The 20,943-nt window shown below is 31.5% G+C and overlaps 1 protein-coding gene across 2 annotated transcripts in view; it reads left to right on the top strand.

The window, feature by feature from the left end:
* Positions 1-20,943, top strand: part of LOC118186822 (uncharacterized) — a 370,423-nt gene that overhangs the window by 203,434 nt on the left and 146,046 nt on the right. The gene's annotated exons all lie outside the window — the stretch shown is intronic.

The following is a 20,943-nucleotide window of genomic DNA, read 5'->3' as shown; positions in this document are numbered from 1 at the left end:
TGAACTTTTTCTGAAAAAATATAAGGATTCCTTCCTGCAATTATAATTTTTAACATTTAGCTTTTTAGATATGAGTATTATAAAAGCTTCTAAATGTCATTACAGAAAAGACGTTTAGAAAATCATGAACAGTATTTAAGTCCTTTTCGAAGGGGATAAGCAAGTCGATATCTTTGCTAGATTGCCCGTACATTAGAGTCAATGTAGAGGATTAATATCTCAAAATCAGGTAAAAATGTTTTTCGTTAAATGTGGCTTTAATGTAGAATAAAACTTACAGGAATTGGAAATTATAGCTAATGTTTGAAACATCATTGTTAAAAACAAGTGTTAAAAGAACTGCAGAAACGTCAGCGAAAGTGATAAAAAATGATTATAGGACAATATCCATCAAATCTATAAAAGCATTCTAAGAAAAACTCTGAAAACATGTACTGAAAGATGCTGATCAAGAAAAGCTATCAGCATAAAGAAAAGCTATCAGCATAGAAAAGCTTTATCGAATTCAGAATAAAATTAAAAAGTTGCTGTTGAATACTATGAAACAAACGCAGAGGGAATAGCTGTTTGTAAGGTATAAAATTTCATCTAGAACAAAGTTATAAAATTATTTTTATAAAAAATTAGAAAAATGATTTTCAAAAGTTCTTAATAAATTTGGAATTAAATTTAATTAGAATTATTAGATTTAATTATTCACTCAGTTGCTAATTATTATTTTACTTGAAAAGTTTAAAACTGATATCAGATTTACAGTTGACAAATCGTCGTCTATTAAACGCAATTGCTTAATAAATTCACATACGTTCGGAACGGATGTGATTTTATCAAGCGGCGGGTACTATATACATATTAATCAATTATGGAAAAAATAATAAGAAATTTAGCACTTAATTCAGAAAGACATGAAAGAAATGAAATTCAGAAATAAGCAAAATCTCAAAATTTCCCAATAAAAATTTAAGAAAACATCAACTAAGAGTTTTCAAACCAGAATAATTTCCGAAAGCAACAGAAATATATGTATATAATAATACACGACATTGACAGCATCAATTCTATTGTTTTTAATCTTTCTTTTAGTCTTTTTGTATTTTATTCAAAATTACAAATTTTAATTTCCATAATAGCGCACATTTACTCCCTAATTTCACTTCACGTTTCATGGAAGATCATTTTTCATTTACTTATTCTCTATTAAATTAAATAAACTTTAATTTGTGTCTTTGTTGGTTTAGAAATAGGCTGATGTACTTATTTCTTTCGTTGCAGTGACCCCTGATGACGATGTGACGAAAGATTTTTTTTTTTTTTTTCATTTTCACTTTTAATTTTGGCAATCTGTGCGCCTATCGTACAGTTTGTCACTGTGCTTCTTGTTCTTTTTTTTTTCGTACAGTTAGTTTCGAATTGAATATGGGGTGATTTCAAAGGTATTCTTTTAATTTATATTGTATTATTACCACCGCTTGTTGCTCTCTCTTCAACATGTAATTGGATTAGGTTTGAACTGCTTTGCATTATTCATATATATATGTAAAATATAAAAAAAATACAATGGCTTTGCTCTACGCGAACAGGCAGCCTCTAACTAACTTTCCGCAATTTCGGGATCTTTCCCCTAGACCAGTACTTTTGAGAACATTCTGGCATGTTATGTAATCCTCCTGCGAATATGGGCATCTGGGAGCCCAAATTTGAAATTTAGAATTTGTTTTATTATTGATTTCTTATTTTGTAAAACTTTAACAAATTTTTAGTTAACAAACTCAAGGATTTCAAAACGAGCAATGGCAAACGTTGTACAGAGAAAACATTTTTATCTTCAGCGCGCGAGACTGTGTATCTAAAGATATGCTCATTTTAAAATTATTTTGCGATATTGAATTGAATTTTATGGTTTAAGTGCGAAGAACGTGATATTTAATAAATAAAGGTAACACAGAAAATGTTAAAATACGCCTTTTTGAGCGTAATTTAAAATCCGAAACCTTTCTGATTTTTCCCTTCATCTTTTCTTTTCTTTTTTTTTTTTTAATAACAAAACTCACTTAATACTTTATCGTAAATTCTAAAGATATCCGACATAAAATATTTTAACTTCCACGTTCTAGTTTGTTGCCAATAAGCAAATCTTACCGCATTTAATTTTTCTTTTAAATCTAATCTGACTGTTGGTGATTAACAAACTAAGCAATTTAAAAGTAACAAACATTTTTACCTATTTTACTAATTACCAGCTGGACGCGTGATATTTATTACATTAGCTCAGTGATAGTGAATCATTTGACTACTGCGTGTCAAAATTCGGAAAGTCTCTAGCTTAACTCTGATGCCATACCACATACAGAATCATCCACCTGCTATCCTTGTCATCCGTCTGCCAAGAAGGCACTCGAACGCACTTGAGGTAAGCTTAGCATACGTTGACAGTGATAAGGCTGTTCTAAGCTACAAACACATTTATATCATGCAATAATTCGTCTCATCGGCGGCTCTGCAAATAATATTAGTATGCGCGTTATTTGAAATGGATTCAGAGGTAGTTGTACGCAGAGGTAGGTTGTATCACTTATGACACGCGTGTGTTGCGAACATTGCACTAGATGAATTTATTAAAAGCTTATATATGTAAGATAAAAATATGTAAATAAAAATTATAAGGTTAAACCAGCAATAGATATGTAATTCCCCCTCTCTGTTCTAAAAATCGCTACATCGTTTTTGGACTGTTTTAACTTCCTGGTCTTTCTAGATTAATCCATCTTGCATGACTTGCGTAACGCCGATGACGAAGCTAATTCGGAATCTGAACTCAAAATTTTGAAAACTGAAACCTTTCTAACCTAATCCAAAATCTTCTCTTGGTGAGCCTTCATATTAGATAAATACGAACTTTAGCTTCAGCTCTCTTGCAAGTCTAGTCAAGATGCTGCTTTGCTCCCTTTACTTTGTCGTGTTGCTAACTACGCCGTTACCTAAAATGTGATACTCTGTATAAACTTGTGGGGTGCGCATTACGCACATGATCATATGTGACAAAAAATACATTTTCAACATATCGTATCGAGCAATAAAAATTACATTCAATTCTGCCACGTCTGTCTACATGTCTCTCCTTCGAGTGTCATCTTTCCAGCTACCCATTAAAGTCTCCCCAGGATTATAACGCACAGAAACCATCGTCGATCCGTTGCCCAATTCTTATTTAAGCACCTCCGAAAAAAAAACGCGAGTAAACCCGATAAAACGGCTGAAGACTAATAAGATAAACGCGAAGATCGAATTCACTGAAAACGGAAGTAGACTAAATATCAGCCTACTGACGTTGAATTACTTTTGAATACATTATGATGAACTATTTTCTTTTTACTTACAACTTAAGTGATCACCAGGTATAACGCAGAGGTAGGTTGTAAAAGCACAAGAAAGCCACAGCATAACGATATTTTTTATTCCTTTTCTTGATATTGCTTTTGAAGAACTTAGAATTTCAGTTAGACAGTTTAGCACTTTTCAACTTGCAATTTAATTCCGAAGCCCCATTTTTCACAAGATTCTGTCCGACTTTTTGTAATAAGATGACTTGGAATAAGCTACAACTGATTGATGATTATTCTGTGTGTTATAATCCTGGGCAGACTTTACTGCGTAGTTATAGAAAACGGCATAGTTAGCAACGCTACAAAGCAAAGAGAGCGAAGTAGCACCTTTACTGCAAGATATTATCCGATGTGGGAGGCTCACTAAGAGAAGCTTTTGGTTTAGGTTAGAAAGGTTTCATTTCTCGAAATTGTTAGTTTATGTTCCGAACTAGCAACGTCATCAGCATGACGCAAGCCATGCAAGTTGGATTGATCTAGAAATGATGCAGTCTAGAAACATTATTACAATTTTTAGGCTAAAAAATGTATAGCATCACTTAACACTGTATCGAGAATTCTAAAGATAGGCTGTTCATAAAATTTTGGGAGTGTGCTATTGAATTTAAATGGCGTTAGTGCCAAGAATGTGGTGTTTAATAACAAAAGACAAAAACGTTTTGTCAAAAAGAGTGAATCTAAGAGCAGATTGATTGATTGCGAGCTCAACGAGAACATAAAAGACCTAAACAAACCTCCGGAGCGCCGTTAATATCTGAAAATTTCAGTTTTCGTTTTCTATTTCTTTCCCTCTTTTCTCTCTCTCAGTTTTTTCTTTGTTCTGTTTAATTAGCAACGTAGGAAAAGACCATTTCACGTACAATCGGAGAAGGAATTTATTAATTTTTCCTACAAGTGTATAAATTCGTTTTTTAACAGATATACGTGTTCAATTTCTAACTGAGATGCTATGATTTTTTACTGTGCAATGTTGCGCTTTATTAGAAAGTTCTTTAACCTTCCTGGACGATGTGCTGGTTAGCTGAACCTAACTTCTAATCCAAAACCAGTGTTGTTGGTGTCTAATTTCATGTAAGGCTTGGCAGTAATTGTGTTGCCTCCCACAATATACGGGTATAAAATCTGTATGCTACTGTAAAAGCCACATCACATTTACGAATGTAAAATGCAATATCTACTTGTTCTATAAGAACTTTCTCCTCAGAACTGGTTTGGAGGTCAGGATCCTCAGTATTATAGGACGATGAGTAAAAACTTTCGTTCCTAGCAGTATTTCGCATCGAATAATCAGAGTAGAGGAATGATCAGGAGACTAACTATATGTAATTCGTGGAAGTAAAGATTTCTGAAAAAATTGTGTTCGTTGAGGTGTTTAGGAAAACTGTTGTCTGATTCATTGTAGAAGCAACATTTTCGGTAATGAGCAGGAAAGATTTAGCCCAGGGATAGTCAACAGGGGATTAGCCACTAGGGCCACTAGCCACTAGTGGGCGGCTTAAGCTTTCGCAGTGGGAGGTAGAGACTTTTGTCAGATGATGATTATCACAAAAGATAAAAACACATTCACGCATTACAATATATATATATATATATATGTAAGTACATGCAAGTGGAAGCTTACATCTCTGATTAATAGCTCCCCCGCGTGCCAAGCGCTCCTATTTCCACATACTTACACTGGCTTTGTTATTTTTTAATAAATTTTCTGTCATTTATAAGTATACGCAAAGTATAGATACATGGATAAATTTAACTATATATTTTTACTAAACCTTCCCTCAAAAATTACTTTGTAGTTGCATTAAATTATGCTTCGGATCAAACCGGAGGACGGTTAGGAAAATTTACTGCCTGCAAAGTAGGTGGTAGGAATAAATAGGTTGACTACCCTTGGTTTAGCCTAATACTTATTTAAGTTTATTTAAATCGCTTATAATAAAATATTCCCGACAGGCGAAAATGTTCGTTTTAAGTATTTCAGAGCTTTCCCAAAAAAGAGTTTAACGAATTTGTGTGTTAAATATAAAGACAAAAGTCTATAGCTTAGGATTTTTTGAATGAGTAGTGAGATATAAAATATTCGAAATGAAATCCGTGATTCTCAAAATCTGTTATATATTATGGGAAATAACAGAAAATATTACATATTACTACAGAACACAATTCTAATGCTTCTTGTTCAAAACAACAATTTTGCCTAAGTAATAAAAAGGTATTAAATACGTCAAATATTGCACGAACTATGCCTCTTACGTAGACGCCGAAATATAATCATATGAAGTAGACTTATGATTGTACTCATTGGATTGATAATTGAACAGAACTTATGTTTAGTGATAAAAAATAGTTTAACCTTGATAGGGCAGAAGGTTTGCCTAATTATGGGCATAACTTAAAATTAGGAAAGATTGCGAAATCGAAAGATTAGTTCGGTGAGTATTCAGAGATGATAATGGCTATGGTTATATTGTCTTAATTTGCTATTGGCGTATCAAAATTACATACGAAGAAGTATCCAGATATATTTAAAAAAATTCTTAGGGAAAGAATTCCATATAATGCTAACTGCTTTGATTGCTTTAATAAAATACGCTTTTGTATTTTGTGCTTTTTTCACTAAGAACTAGCTTTTCGCTCAAAATGTTAGCGCCATTGTACAGAATCTTAACTCTGGAAAACAAGCAGGAATGATGGCTGAAATGGAATATATTCCAAAGTAAGCAATAAAGCTCTGTAAAAGAACTAAAAATTTTAAACTATGGGGTTGGTAAAAACTGATAAAATTTTAATTTCTTGCAAAATTAATTGCCAGCCTAATTAATTTTAATTTTTTTTTTTTTTTTTTTTTTTTTTTTTTTTTTAATTTCAATACAGCGAAATCGAATAATGCTAAAACTGAATGATATCTAAGTAAATGTGAAATAACAAATTTATAAAAAATTAAACCTTTTTGGGTTTATACAGCTTTACGTTTTCAAATTAAACTGCAAACTAACTACTCTGATCGTAAAAGACTGTAAGACGATCCATATAATATCTTAATTATAAGTATCACTGCCAACAGAAATTCAAAATAAAAATTTTAATTAACACTTCGATATGATGGTTACACAAAGTGAAGTTAATCGAAACAAAACGTCCGCTAGCTTGCGGGTACAATAACAGCTTCTCATCACAAACTGAAAGTAAACTGAGAGCTTTATATTTACATTTCATGACGGTTGAAGACAAGCGAAATGTAGAGCAATCAAAATAATAAGACAATTAGTTAATTAAAATAAAAGCATTACAGATTTTTTTAAGCCCAAAGGAGCGTTAGCTCAGTAGGGCTACAAGTCTCGAAACGGGATCTTGCGTTGAATCACTATAAAAGGCTGAATGACTTATCAAAAATTCAATTGTGATTGAACTTTTCAAACTGCTGCCGCCAAATATTATCGTCCTGTATTATTTTAAAAGACACTGAATAAAGGAGGATGGCTTTTTTTTCCAGTTTTACTAGTAGGGGCACAAAAGCAGTATGATAACCGTATCTTAAAAGAAATAACGCAGCGGAAATTTCTCAAAAGTGTCATCTTTCTCTTCATTCTATGTCGTGATAGGTTTGGTCATCTTTTATAAAGAACGTGATGCCCATTTATTTTTATTTTTCTTATATATATAGGTAAATATTAGTATTATTTTTTAAACTGCCCAACATTCATAAATCTCATATTCAATCATTTTCGAATAAAAACAGAAAAATTAAAGTTACGTTGATTTTATGAAATTCTGGATGGGAATTTATTTCTGCTAAACATTTAAATTCTATGCAGTGGCTCCATCTTTCAGAAGATATAGAAATTAATTGAAAATTCATTTAGAGAAGGTGATCTTGGCAGTTTACATTTCAAGATATTTAAAAACATCGTTCTGCAATTAGAAGCGTAAAAGCGACATTTTGGCTTAAGAAAATTAGCAAATTGATATGATTACATTCCTAAAAATTTCACGTGCACCATTTTTCTAGTAAAATAGGAATATATATATAAGAAACTTCTTAATAAAATGATTTATTGTAAATTTTTCTTCTAGTAAATATAAATGTCTGTATAAGCCTGTGTTAGTATTTTTTTATCTTTACTTTTGACACAGACCTTTTATTCATTTTTATTGCCTTTGTTTTGAGATAAAATCGTGTCCATCATAAATAGTAGTTGTTGGCAAACGGCCTTATAGTAATTTTAATGTGTCTAGTTAGTGCAATTTTATGGGGCGTCAAGTTAATTAATAACAATAAAGTTAAAAGAATTGAGTTTATTGCTCTTAAATGCCTTAGTTTGTTAATCAGAACACACATATTAAATCTGACAGAAATATGAAATATCTTATGCTTTTCAGAATAGTGACAAGCTGACACGTAGAAATATTGTATTTTAATCAGTATACAAGCGTTCAAATGATTTGTTTAATAGTTTATCAAATGATTAAATGCAGAAATTAATAACTGTTGCATATTACCATTTCTTACATGTAAATATAACGATGATAGCGTCTCGAAACACAATTATTTTAATTGAATCCACAGTGGTTATATTTGCTGAAGCCTGAAAACAAAATTAATTACCTGGCTCTAAGAAGCTAAGTGATATTTCATTGAAGCTTTCATTTATTATCAATACGGTGAAAATGCAACGGAAATCAATCATTGAAGCAGTCATTTTACCTGGACTTCATAAGAACATTTTCGAACAAGTATTATAATATACCATCAGTGCCATAAGTAAATAGGTTTCTAATATTCTATCACAGATTGAATTCATCAAAATTTCCAATTTGTGTGTACTTAACAAGTTTAACTAAAATAAAATTTAATAGTTGTGATGAAATTTTGTAGTAACATACAAATCACAAGCTTCTCTTTATATACTTTTTTGTTAATTTTGTTCGAATGGTAATAGATTATCTTTCTAAATATTGTAATATGTTTCTTTTTATATCAGTTTACTTTCGAAAAAGAAATGAAAAATTACCACTGGAGTTTTAAAACTGAAATGTTTTTAGAAGTCTAGTTTTATTCAGTGCTAAGGTGTGTTGGTGTGTTGGTGTATTTAATTATGGCAAAGCACACGAGGGCTATCTGCCTAAAGGGAGGGGTGCCTTTCGTGGAGGACTTTCTAAGGGAAACTGGCTCGTATACACGTTACACATGGGGAAAACCACGAAAACGCCCATGCAGCCAGCCCGTTCGCGGGATTCGAACCTCAGACCGAACTACCAGTGTTCAGCGTCTTTACCGCTCGGCCGCTGGTGGGCTTTCAGTGCTAAGGAATTACCTTTATAAGTTAGTAGCAAATATTATTTTCATTTAAGAGAAAATGCGAAATATTTGCCTGTTTTATTCTTTTTAAAAATTTTCTTATCATTTTTAATTTTTGAAGATTGCTAATTGTAAATTCTTTCTTGAGGAACTAATATTAACAAATCAAGTTTCATTAAATTTTATTTATTTTATTTACTTGTATCATTTAAATAAAAGCTGTTTGAGGGGTCAAGATAATATCTTTCTCTAGTCTCTTTCTCTTTCCCTCTTTCGTAATGGATTTTGTAATGTAATGGAAACAATTTTTTTAAAAAACGAAATTTTCATCAAATCACTCAGTCATATACATTATGAGATAGAAAAATTTTTAGTTATTTTAAATTATCACAATATACCACTATTAACATTAAAATATTAAAAATGATGCTATTTAAGAAATATACGTATGTTTTTCATTTAAATATTATTGCATCCATGATATCTATCAGCCTGAATTTATTCACAGAAAGCATGATTGATGCTCGAAATTGCATCAAAATGTAGTTAGTCTTACTAAGGAATAAATAATTGCGAAGAATATCCACGACCCGCCAAATAACCCAAGCCATAAGAACCTCGACAAAAGAGCCCTGAGGAACAGTCTAACGCTAAATAGCCCGTGCCAAACTAGCCTGAGAAAATGACTTTCACATACAAACAGTCATCGTTTAATAATGCATCAAATTATTAACATCTTTTTCACAGCAAATAGATTAATGTCAGGTATTATAAAAAAGTAAATAATTACTATTGCAGGCAATAAGCCATAATCAATGCCAGGTATTATAAAAATATTTAAAATAATTTCTTTAGGCTTGATATATATATATATATAAGAGATTAATTTCAGGTATTATAAAAAAAGTAAATAATTACTATTACAGGCAATAAACCGTAATGGCTCATACCAGGTATTATAAAATTGTCCAATCCGGCCTTTTCAATGGTCTTCCAAAGACTAACAATTCTGTAGAAGAATGGCAAAGAGCATTCCAGCAAATTGTCAACTGCCATATGTCTACAAACTCCTCGCCATATGTCTACAAAATTCGGTAACATGCTGCAGGTATTTTCAACTCATATGCAAGTAAAACTACACTGGTTATCATAAATTAAGGAAAAATCAGAAAAATAGCGATAACTCCCTCAAAAATAAGACAAACCGTGCAAAATTTGAATATGTTGCCAAGAGTAGCTGAGTAAAACTGCAATATGCAAATTAGTGGCGCTGCACTCGGAATACGTCATCTGCGAGGAGAATAAAAGTCCATGTTTGAGAGCAAGCCCACATACTTCACTGTGATAGTGACATCAGAAATCTGAGATAGCCAATTCGTAACAATGACCTCCAGACATCATTTGCCTACAGAATTACGATGGAGAGCCATTGGGAGACTAGAGGCAGGATAAAGTCAAACAGAAGTGGCCAGATGGCTAAATGTGAGTCCTTCTGTGATTCATAGACTTTGGAGGCAATTTCAAGCCACAGATTCGACCTCTAGGAGGTTCAGCCAATGACGGCCAGCTGCTATGACGAGCGCCGATGACCGATGTTTGACATTATGTGCAAGCAGGAATAGAACCGCTACTCCGACTCTTTTTAGATCCTCCCTTGCTGCAGCCACTGGAAGGTTGGTGTCAACGTCAACTGTGCGTAGAAGGTTTCACGAAGGTGGTCTGTATGCGAGGCGACCAGCCATTTGCGGGCCGCTCACGTCATGTCGTAGGAGGGACCGTTTGCAGTAGGCACGACAACATGTCCACTAGACGCTTTATCAGTGGAGGGCTGTTCTCTTTACGGATGAGTCCAGGTTTAGTCTAGAAAGCGAAAGTAGGCGTTATTTGATATAGAGAGAACCTGGAACCCGTTATCATCCGTCAAACTTCCGTTAAAGAGATGCATACGGAAGAGGCAGTGTCTGTGTTTGGGGTGGCATATCTTTGGGTGGACGCATAGACCACCATGTCTTTTCAACGGAAACCGTGAATGCTCCGGTTTATAGAGATGATATCCTTGATGCTTATGTGCGCCCATGTTCCGGGGCAATAGGTGATGCTTTCCTGTTACAGGACGATAACTCAAGACCACACAGGTCTCGCATCGTAGATGATTATCTTCAACAGGAAACAATTATGCGCATGGAGTGGCCAGCTCGATCCCCGGACTTGAATCCTATAGAGCACGTTTGGGATTATTTACAAAGACGTCTAGCTGCTCTCAGTCTGCCCCCTCAGACCCTTGCCGCGCTTGCAACAGCTTTGCAAGAGCAATGGATTTCGCTTCCTGTGGAACTGATAGACCGCATAATTGAGAGCATCACACATCACTGTATGTGCTGTGTTGCTTCTAGAGGCGACCATATTCCCTATTGAAGGTACTTTTCTTATAGAAAACTGACACCTTCGATTTGTTCATACATGGGTTAATTTCTGTACTACCATAAATGTCTGGTAATTTATTTTTATGTTATTTGATAGCTTACTATGTGTTGTATATTGTGGATAAGTTTCATAAAATTCTACATGTAACTTTTTCAGTAATCGTGATTTTTGTGATTTTTCCTTAATTTACGATAACCAGTGTAAATATGTGCAACTTAATGCCGCCTGGAAAGCCTAAGCGGTTTTTTAAGCGGCTACCGTTGCCTCCTAGGAAGCATTAGACTAAAAGTATGCAACACAGCATTTATGGACCTTTCGTCGCATTTCACATAGTCTTGAAATGTAAATTTTGTATATTGATATGTTAATTTATTGTACATATATTTAATAAAATATTTTTAACAACTATTTAGAGTTTAAATTTAAACTGTTTCCAATCCTTTCGTTCGAATTAGCCGATCAGCAAACTTTAAATTACATTTCCTATCTCGAAAGCGTGACTTAAGATGATATATAGCATTACTCTAACATACATATTTGACACAAAATCGAAATTTAATAAGAACCTTGCATACCGTTTCGTAGATATTCGCGTTTGAAACTTAGCAGTAATTTTCAACCTGGCGTCAAGTGAATAAGTAAATAAATAAAGGAAAAAAAATGAAGGAAAAAATAAAATGAAATAAACAAATAAAATAAGGTGTTTTCTCCCTCTTTTCCGCATACTTTTGGGATTTAACTGGAAACATCCTTAACGCGTATTTGGGAGGAGTTCGAATCCGGGAGAGGCCATTGTACATTTTCCAAGTTCCTGCATCTATACAACCTAATGGCTTTACAGTAGCACCCGAACTAAAAGGTGATCGACGATAATTGATCACCACCAGAATCGGACGATTGGGTCTTCTCATCCCAAGTCACTCTTTAAAAGGGGAAGTACATAAGGTATTTTCTCCCTCCTTACCGCATGCCTTCGTGGTGTAATTGGAAGCCCGCTCGACGCGTATTCTAAAGGCCCGGAGTTAGAGTCCCGGCGAGGGCAATGTATGATTTTCCCGTTCTTGCATCGAAATAACCTAATGACTCCACAGATTCACTTGGTAAAATTACAATTTATGTTAACACTAATCTTTTTCCCATAAAAGACCACGTGTTAAAAAGCATTTATACTCGGGTTATTAATTCTAAAGAAGTCCTTTTCAATTTTCCTTCATTTGGGAATAAAATTTGATGTTTACGATCGTATGATATATCAAATGTTTAGAGTTTAAATTAAATATAAGATTAAAAACATTTTCATTTACGTGTAGTAATATCACTGTGCGACAACCATAATATCGGAATAGCAGTTCGTGGAATATTTTTTTTAAATTATGTTCGAAATTTCTTGGAATGAATTCAACAGTTCATTAAATTCCTTTATTATCAATATATCATCTATTGCCTTTATAATGAATATAATCCTTATTTAAAATAATGTAGACTACATATAATAAAAGCTGTCATCGGATAAATGTATATGTCACAGCTTTCATCTACCTAAGACCACCATCTCTGACCGTTACCAACATTTCTTAGAATATAGTTTAGAAAAGTAAATAAACTCTTAATCTAAAGTTTCAGATTAACAACTCAAAAAAAGAGTTGACCAGTAAACCTTAATTTAATTTTTTTTAATTTGAAAACAAAATTAAATCATGGTAATATTCGGTTCCCTTTTTAATGTTATCAACACACACACACACACACAAAAAAAAATATTGTTGTTTTTGAATGAAATTAATACTTATTTTTAAAAAATTTCAGTTATTAAAGTTCTTGTTGTAGTTTCTACGTTTCTTCTCTAAGTATAGAATAGTATCAACGGAACAATATCAAAAATTTTAAAACATACACATTAATATTTGAAAAAATTAAAAGAAAAATCATATAGAAAAGGCTTCATGTGTGTATATTACCAAAACGTTTTAGCGTTGCCTCAGATTTAATTTCAGACGCAGATGCAACCAAAAATTAAAAATTAAAAAAATTTCTACACATAGATGAAAGATTTTTTATGTACAGCACTAGAAATAATTGTTCAAAATTTAAACCATATTTAATTTCCCATAATTGAAATACACTTGCTGTAAATTTTTTTCGGAAGAACAGATAACTTCATATTTGAAATGGTTCAGTTTTTACACGGATGAAGAACGCACCTTTATAATACCGAAGGTCACAGCCAGCGCAAGGATTTTTAGCGGCCTTTTATGAATATAAAAAACGAGCTTTTCAGTAGTTTGTAATTACTTCCTTATATGAAATAAGTACAGTAATCGTGAAAAATTTCGGGTACCATATATCAGCAGAAATAAGCATTTTGACTGTTTCTGAATTCATTTGGACAATTTTTTTGCGTGATGTCTGCACATACGAACCGAATAAAAAAACGCTTTTCCAAAACGGATACTAAAATGGATTTAAAACGGATTCAAATGGGATATTTTTCATGACATATGTACGTACATGAAGATGTATATATGTATGTATGCATGTAAGTCAGCGATTCCCAGCCGGTGCTACGCAAAGAAACAAAGTATTTTTAACAATTAAATTCGAAAATTAAATACTTCAACATCCTTTTTAAGTTTTTTTCTCTAACACTTGTAAATTTATGCGATCTGAGCTTTGTTCAAGGTCTACATAGCCGCTCATAGACTTTATCAAAATAATCCGTTTTTATTTTTACAAATACCCCTTTAGTCAAAGACCTAACAAAATTTATCATAAATGAGGTTTTTAAAAAGAGATTTAGAAATGGATTTTGTATTTAATAGGAAATCAAAGTAATTTCCTATAAAAAAGTAATAGTATCTCATTAATTTAAGAGTTGATCGACTTATTACCATGTTTACCAGGGTTGTCTTGATGTCTAAACTTTATACCATTTCCGGGCTCATATTACTCTATTTTAAATTAGAAGCATTTTTCACATTGATTTGCTGTTTCTAACAGCAGGTATTTTGCCTTCTTGTTGCTTTGCTTTCTTTACTTTTCTACCCTATTTGAGAATATCATTGTTTTTGAAGACTCATAATTTATTGTACATTTAAATATTTGTGATAAAATAATAAAACAAACTTAGATTTTAAAAATGGAAAAATAGCTAGGATTTACTAAGCGGAAAAGTGATAATTTAAAGGTGATAGATCCAGAACAATCTACTAGCATTAAGAATACTGAAAAGAAAAGAAAAATTATTTCTAGAAAGTATAATGAAAGTTATTTACCATCTGGGTCTACTTGGAATGAAAATGAAATGAAACCTCAACCTCAGTGTGTTATTTGCGGTTATTTCTGTCTATCCAATCAAAGTATGAAACCATCATTTCTTAAAAGATTTCTTAAATCTAAGTATGCTAATTTAAAGGTTAAATCTGAAGAACGTTTTAAGAGGAAGTTATCGGCGTTCAAAAATGGTAGACAAGTAATGAAAGATTCTGTTACTTCAGGTGAAAAAACTTTGGAAGCTAGTTACCTAGTAAGCCTAAGAATTGCCAAAACAAAGCTGGCTCACACTATTGGAGAAAATCTTGTGTTACCATCAGCTAAAGATATCGTTTTAATATTATTCAACGAAAAAGCGGCTAATGAAAGTAATAATATTTCGTAATCAAATGATCCATCAAGTCGACGAATTCATGAAATAGTAAATTCCATAAAGAAGGCACTTATTCAAAAAGTAAAACACACTTTTACACACATTAAGTATTTTGCATTGGAATTCGGTGAAAATAATAATATAATGAACTTTATTCAATTACTAGTTTACTTACGTTTCGAAGAAGATAATTGAATTACCGAAGAGTATTTATTTCGTGAGTCTCTTCGTGATAGAACAAATGCAAATGAAATTTTCAAAGTAATTGACAATTTTATATCGGCGAATGATATTCCTTGGAATAAGTGCATTGCCGTATGCAGTGACGGAGCTCGGGCTTTAACGGGAAGAAATTCCGATGTTATTTCTCAAATAAAAAAGTCGCACCTGAAACTAAATTTATTTATTGCTCCGTTCATCGTGAAGCTTTAGCATCCAAAACAATTCTCGAAAGCCTGAAAATCCTTTTGAATCAAGCTCTGAAAAGTGTTAATTTAATTTAAAGCCGAGCTTTAAATTCAAGAATATTTACGATTTTATGCCAAGAGATGGGCAGTTAACGTGAAACACTTTTGTTATATTCCGAAGTAAGGTGGTTATCCAGAGAGAAAGTTTTAAAACGTCCTTTTGAACTTCCATCTGAAATTCAAATTTTCCTCTGTGATTCAAAATTTGAATTGCAAATATGTTTATTTAGTGAATTGTGGTTAGCGTGGTTAGTATATTTAGCTCATATTTTTGGAAAGTTAAATGAATTAAATTTAGAATTACAAGGACAAAATGTTAATTTGTTTACCATTAGAGAAAAAATAAATGCAATGATGAAAAAACATTCGAGCTAATAATCAAAGAATTAGATATAATTTTAAGAATTTTACTAGTTTTAGAAAGTTTTCTAACCAAAAATAGTTTGAAAATAAAAGAAGAATTAGCATCCGACATTAAAAATGACTGTTTTTCATTGATAAATAATTTCAGTATGTATTTTCTTGAGGATTATGAAAAAAAATAAGATTAGAAATCCATTTTGTTCAAACGTACCTGAAATTTTATTTCATGAAGGAAAAGAACAACTGATAGAAATTTCCTGTCATCAAACTCTAACTGAAGATTTTAAAAATAACACACTTATAAACTTCTGACTGAAGCGAAGAGAAGAATTTAAAGGCATTTCAAATAAAGCTGTTAAATTTTTATGGCCTTTTTGTACAACCTATTTATGCGAACAAGGATTTTCTTCCATTTTATGTTTGAAAAATAAATACAGAACAAAATTAAAAGTGGATCCTAATTTACGGTTAAAACTAAATGAAATAAGATTAAACATAACAAACTGATCCGTTTTAAACAGGCCCAAACTTTACATTAAAATTTATAATTAAAATATTATAGCTTAAATTTTGATAATTAATTTATCAAAATTTAAGCTATAATTCTTTATTTTTCTCATTCCAATCTTACTTCTGTTATTTAGTTTGCTCTGACCCTTTGGCCAGAATGAAAATACTCGCATTTGAGAAAGCATTATCTCTACATATAATAAAAGAAAGTCTGTCTGTGTGTGTGTCTTTCGTTCGCGCTGCGCGTAAGCTAATAGACCCACGGCTACGAAATTTGGTACATAGGTGCATCTAGACAAGAGCCAGTGCACCTCGAAGCGAATTTTTCAAAATTCGAATTCGATTTTTTTTTATTTTACGTTTTGTGACGAAATCGCGTCATTTTGAGACATAATGGGCTATAGGAAAGCGAGATTTTATTCCACACACTCCATCTTCACATCGTCATGAAACGTAGGCACTTAGCTATTTTACGAACTTAAAATAAATTTCGTGTTTCAATAAATCGATTAAATATCAATTTATTTAACAAAGGGAGCTTAATACCTTTTCAACGGGCCTTTTTTCTAAAAAGGTTTATTTTTTAAAATGTACAGTTTATTTTTCTTTGATTTTTGGACACGTTAAACTTTCATCCTTGCGACTGCTTTTACAAAAAGAATTTTGGAAAAATGGTAATATTTTGTATTTTTTAAAAAAAAATTAAATGAAGCTTTCGAGTACACTTCTCACATCTCACATCTTTAAAAATGTGATTTTGGCAACAATTTTCCTGTCTTATTGTTGTTGATAGATTTTGATGAAATCGCATCATTTTGAATAGTTTCATTCTTTTAGAAATATGGGTTTGGCAACAATTTTTCATCGTATTTCTTATGTCACTGTTTTTAAGAGATTGGCATATTTCATTGTCATTTTTATATATATAATACATTTTTATTGACTTTTTTTTTTTTTTTTGATAAAGTTGTTCTGCAGAGTAAAATTCTGCTCGGAATTTTATGTTTTTTGAGTTGCTTTCATGTTATTTTTTGCTTATTTCACTGTTTGTAAGATACTGAAACGTTTTGCATGATTTTTTTTCTTCAAAGGAAAGTTGGTTAAATTTTTTATTAAGATAATTAATATTTGTATTAAGGGATATAGCTTATTTCATTGTAATTTTTTTCTCTTAAAAATATAAGATAAAATATCATTAATTATACTTTGCTTTTCAGAATTTTTTGTTTTTTGTATTTTTTTACGTTATTTATTGCTTATTTCACTGTTTTTAAGATATTGCAAAGTTTTGAGTGATTGTTTTAGGAAACAAAGTCCTTAACCTCCTTTATACCATTTGAGGATTTAAGATTTTGCAAAGGGAAGTTGGTTAATTTATTTGTTAGGATAATTAATATTTGTATTAAGGAATATTGCTTATTTCATTGTAATTTTGTTATACGTAATAACTTTTTTTATGAAGTTGTTCAGCAGAGGAAAATTCTACGCAGTTTTTTAATTTAACGCTTGGTTTTTCCTTCAGCCATTTTTCCGGTACATTTAAAAGCCAGACGAAGGCTGGCAGCAAAGTTGCTAGTTTCTAATATTGCCATCTAAAGGTAAAAGAATTTTGCTTTCAGTAGAAATAAGTTAAGTATAAATACATAGAAATAAGTAGAAAGATTTAGAGAAATAAGTTAATATAAAGAAGTATTAATAATTTATGTAAAGGTTAAACGACGGATGGCAATAGGGCCAAAATCAATAACTAATTTTTTCGTTCACTAATTTGCATAGTTTTTCTGTATGCTTCAATGAATATATAATTTAATATTAAAATAAAATATTGAATGCAGAAAACTAAATTTGTAATTATACTTGTATAAAATAAGCGATGCAATATTCTTGAACGAGTAGAAAGCTGATTCAAGCAGATCGCTCCTGATTCCATTTAACTGGAGAATAAACGACAATTTTCAGCGTTGAAAGAAGTGTAACCTAATTTGCACTTTGTATTTCTTTTAAAACAACAATTCTGTAATTATATATTTGTTGTATTAAATATTATTTCAATGCATTATTTATAACTATTCTTTTAAAAGAAAGTGAAAATTTCCCGAGACTTTTGATTTGATAATCGAAATTTAAAATTTGATTTGATAATAGCCAATAGGTTGCGCAAATAACAAAATATATTTGCTTTTAATATCTCTAATGAGAAATTGAAAAATAATCAATGTAAAATGTAGTACGCAACGAGTGATGGTGTAGCACCGGGGTGCCTGCTCATAGACACTACCCCCAATCGAAAATAGGCTACTTGTAAAATGTAGTGGTGGTACTAAAATTTTTCAGTTTTTGTTTAGATGGTATGCGTTAGTCAAAAGGTTGAGAACCGCTGACGTAAGTATATATTTATTTCGCATAACATAAAAATGATTAACCTTAGAACGTTGAAATATTGTATATGGGGCTACTATAACTTCTAATTATGGACCTCTTTTTCTGTTGCTGTCAGCAGACACACAGTCAGCACCTCACCCGGCTTAAATGTCCTTGACCGTCCTTTGTTTTCGCAGTCGTTGCTCTTAGCCATGTACTTCCAATTACAGAAGTGTTTTAAATGACGAAAATATTCATATTTTGGTAATGTCAAATTTAAAAAGAATTTATTTTTTAAAAATAACGAATTCTAATATTTAATGCGATCTCCCATTTTCTGTACGTATATTTGAGAAAATTTTATAGTCGTTATGAAAAAATAAAATTAAAAGTGTGATTCCCGTACGATAAAAATTGACCGAGCTATTTAATTTCAAAATTTGCAATTTTTTATGCCATTTTTAACTTTCTTTGAGGGATCGGATGATTAAATTAGAATAATTCGAGGAAATAGTCATGTGGTACCCAGCTCGGAATTTATGTAAAGTGGGTACCACATGTGGTACCCACTTTACATAAATTATGAATACCACACCACACCACAGTCATGTGTATTCATAATTTATGTAAAGGTTAAACGACGGATGTCAATAGGGACAAATTCAATAACTAATTTTTTCGTTCACTAATTTGCATAATTTTCCTGTATTTTTATTGAATATATAATTTAATATTAAAATAAAATATTGAATACAGGAAGCTAAATTTGTGTTTATGTAAAATAAACTATGCAATGTTCTTGAATGAGTAGGAAGCTGATTCAAGCAGATCGCTCCTGATCCCATTTAACTGGAGAATAAACCACAATTTTCAGTGTTAAAAGAAGAGTAATGTAATTTTCACTTTGTATTTCTTTACAACAATTCTGTAATTCTATATGGGATGTATGAAATATTATTTCAGTGCATTATTTATAACTATTCTTTTTAAAACAACAGTGGAAATGTCCCGAGACTTTTGATTTTATATTAATTTCAGAAACTGAAAGTTTAATTCTATTATCAGTTCACTGAACTTTTTTTTCCTCTACGATAACATTTCTTTGGTTTGTGTGTCAGTATTAAAATTCTTTAAAAGAAGATCGAGATACAAAGAGAGGCTAGAATGAAATTCTTTCTCTTTTTCTGATTCAACTACGAAGTGCAATTCCTGCATAAAAGTTTGCAGCTTGAATTTCTGTAGTTTTCAACAATCAAATATAAAATTGTACTAAATCATGAAGATTTTCTGCATTTTATTACTTCATGGCATTTTCTTATGAATCAAATATATTTTGTTCCATCATAACTTTAATATATTGGGATTAGAGATTTATTTAAAAACTTTTAAGCAACGACTTTTAAATAAATAAATATTCTTTAAAAAATACGTGTGAATTCCTAGTTTACGAAAAAAAATCAAAATCTGTCATTTATATTCCATTTTTTTATCAGCTATATATTACACATTCATTAATGCAGGTTATATTATGAAAAGGATAAATTTGCTTTATTTATGAGGAATTATGCCATTTCTTCATGCAAGTTCTCGTCGATTTATGCAGTTATCATTGAAAGATTTGAACCCCGGCAAAGGCACAATTGATATCTACCGTTTCCCCTGGCTACAAAAAGCTTTCGTCTATACAGCGGTGTTTGAATTAAAATACGGTGAGCAATAACTAGCCAACACTTGAATTTGGTCGGTTAGATGTCTTGCCTCTCTCAAGCGCCCTTTAAATAAACAGAATGTAAGGAATTAGGAGTGTGTTCTAGTTAGCATTCGAAGATCCCATAGTTCGAATTTGATGAAAGCGCTGTTTATTTCTTACGTTTCTTGCTTCTTAAAATTCTAATTGTCTGTATATATGTACCCTCCAAATATGTACCTACATACATACATAAAAAGTTATGAGCATCATAACTTTTTATGTATGTCTAGAGTGTATTTCCCTTCTTTAAAACTGCTGTTTTTATCATATCATCTAAAACTTGTTAGAGTATTTTAGTTCCCTGGCGAGAATAATATTTTTATGAAACACTGAATTTTCTTTGCTCTCATGCAAAATCTCTAGAATCCTGTTTCAGGTGTTTTCGTCCGGTTTTCTGATAGTTCTGCTAGGTCTATATTACCTTTTAAATTTTTAGTGGATTCTTTCCCGTGAGCTATAAAGCTTATTTTTTACGTTAACGGGACCATATAGTCATGGTATATATTCAAGTAAAAATTAACATGAAAGCTAATCGACAGTGTCTGTCACTTCCTGCTACACATTAAGTACTAAATATTAAATCTCCATCATAGACTGAAATTCCTTGAGCTTTAGTCCTACATTGAAACGAAATTGTTTTTTTCGTTAGGTAGAAAATTGTTTCTAAATTTCGTAATGCTTCTCATAATTTTACTTAAAATTTCATAAAAGCTCCTATATTCCTATGTAATGCAGAACAATCA

The sequence above is a fragment of the Stegodyphus dumicola genome, chromosome 8 (assembly GCF_044657685.1).
Source record: "Stegodyphus dumicola isolate Sdum_Otavi_A_Nest chromosome 8, ASM4465768v1".
NCBI classification, from domain to species: domain Eukaryota; kingdom Metazoa; phylum Arthropoda; class Arachnida; order Araneae; family Eresidae; genus Stegodyphus; species Stegodyphus dumicola.
The sequence above is the reverse complement of the archived record's forward strand: the minus strand, read 5'-3'. Positions and strand labels throughout refer to the sequence as shown.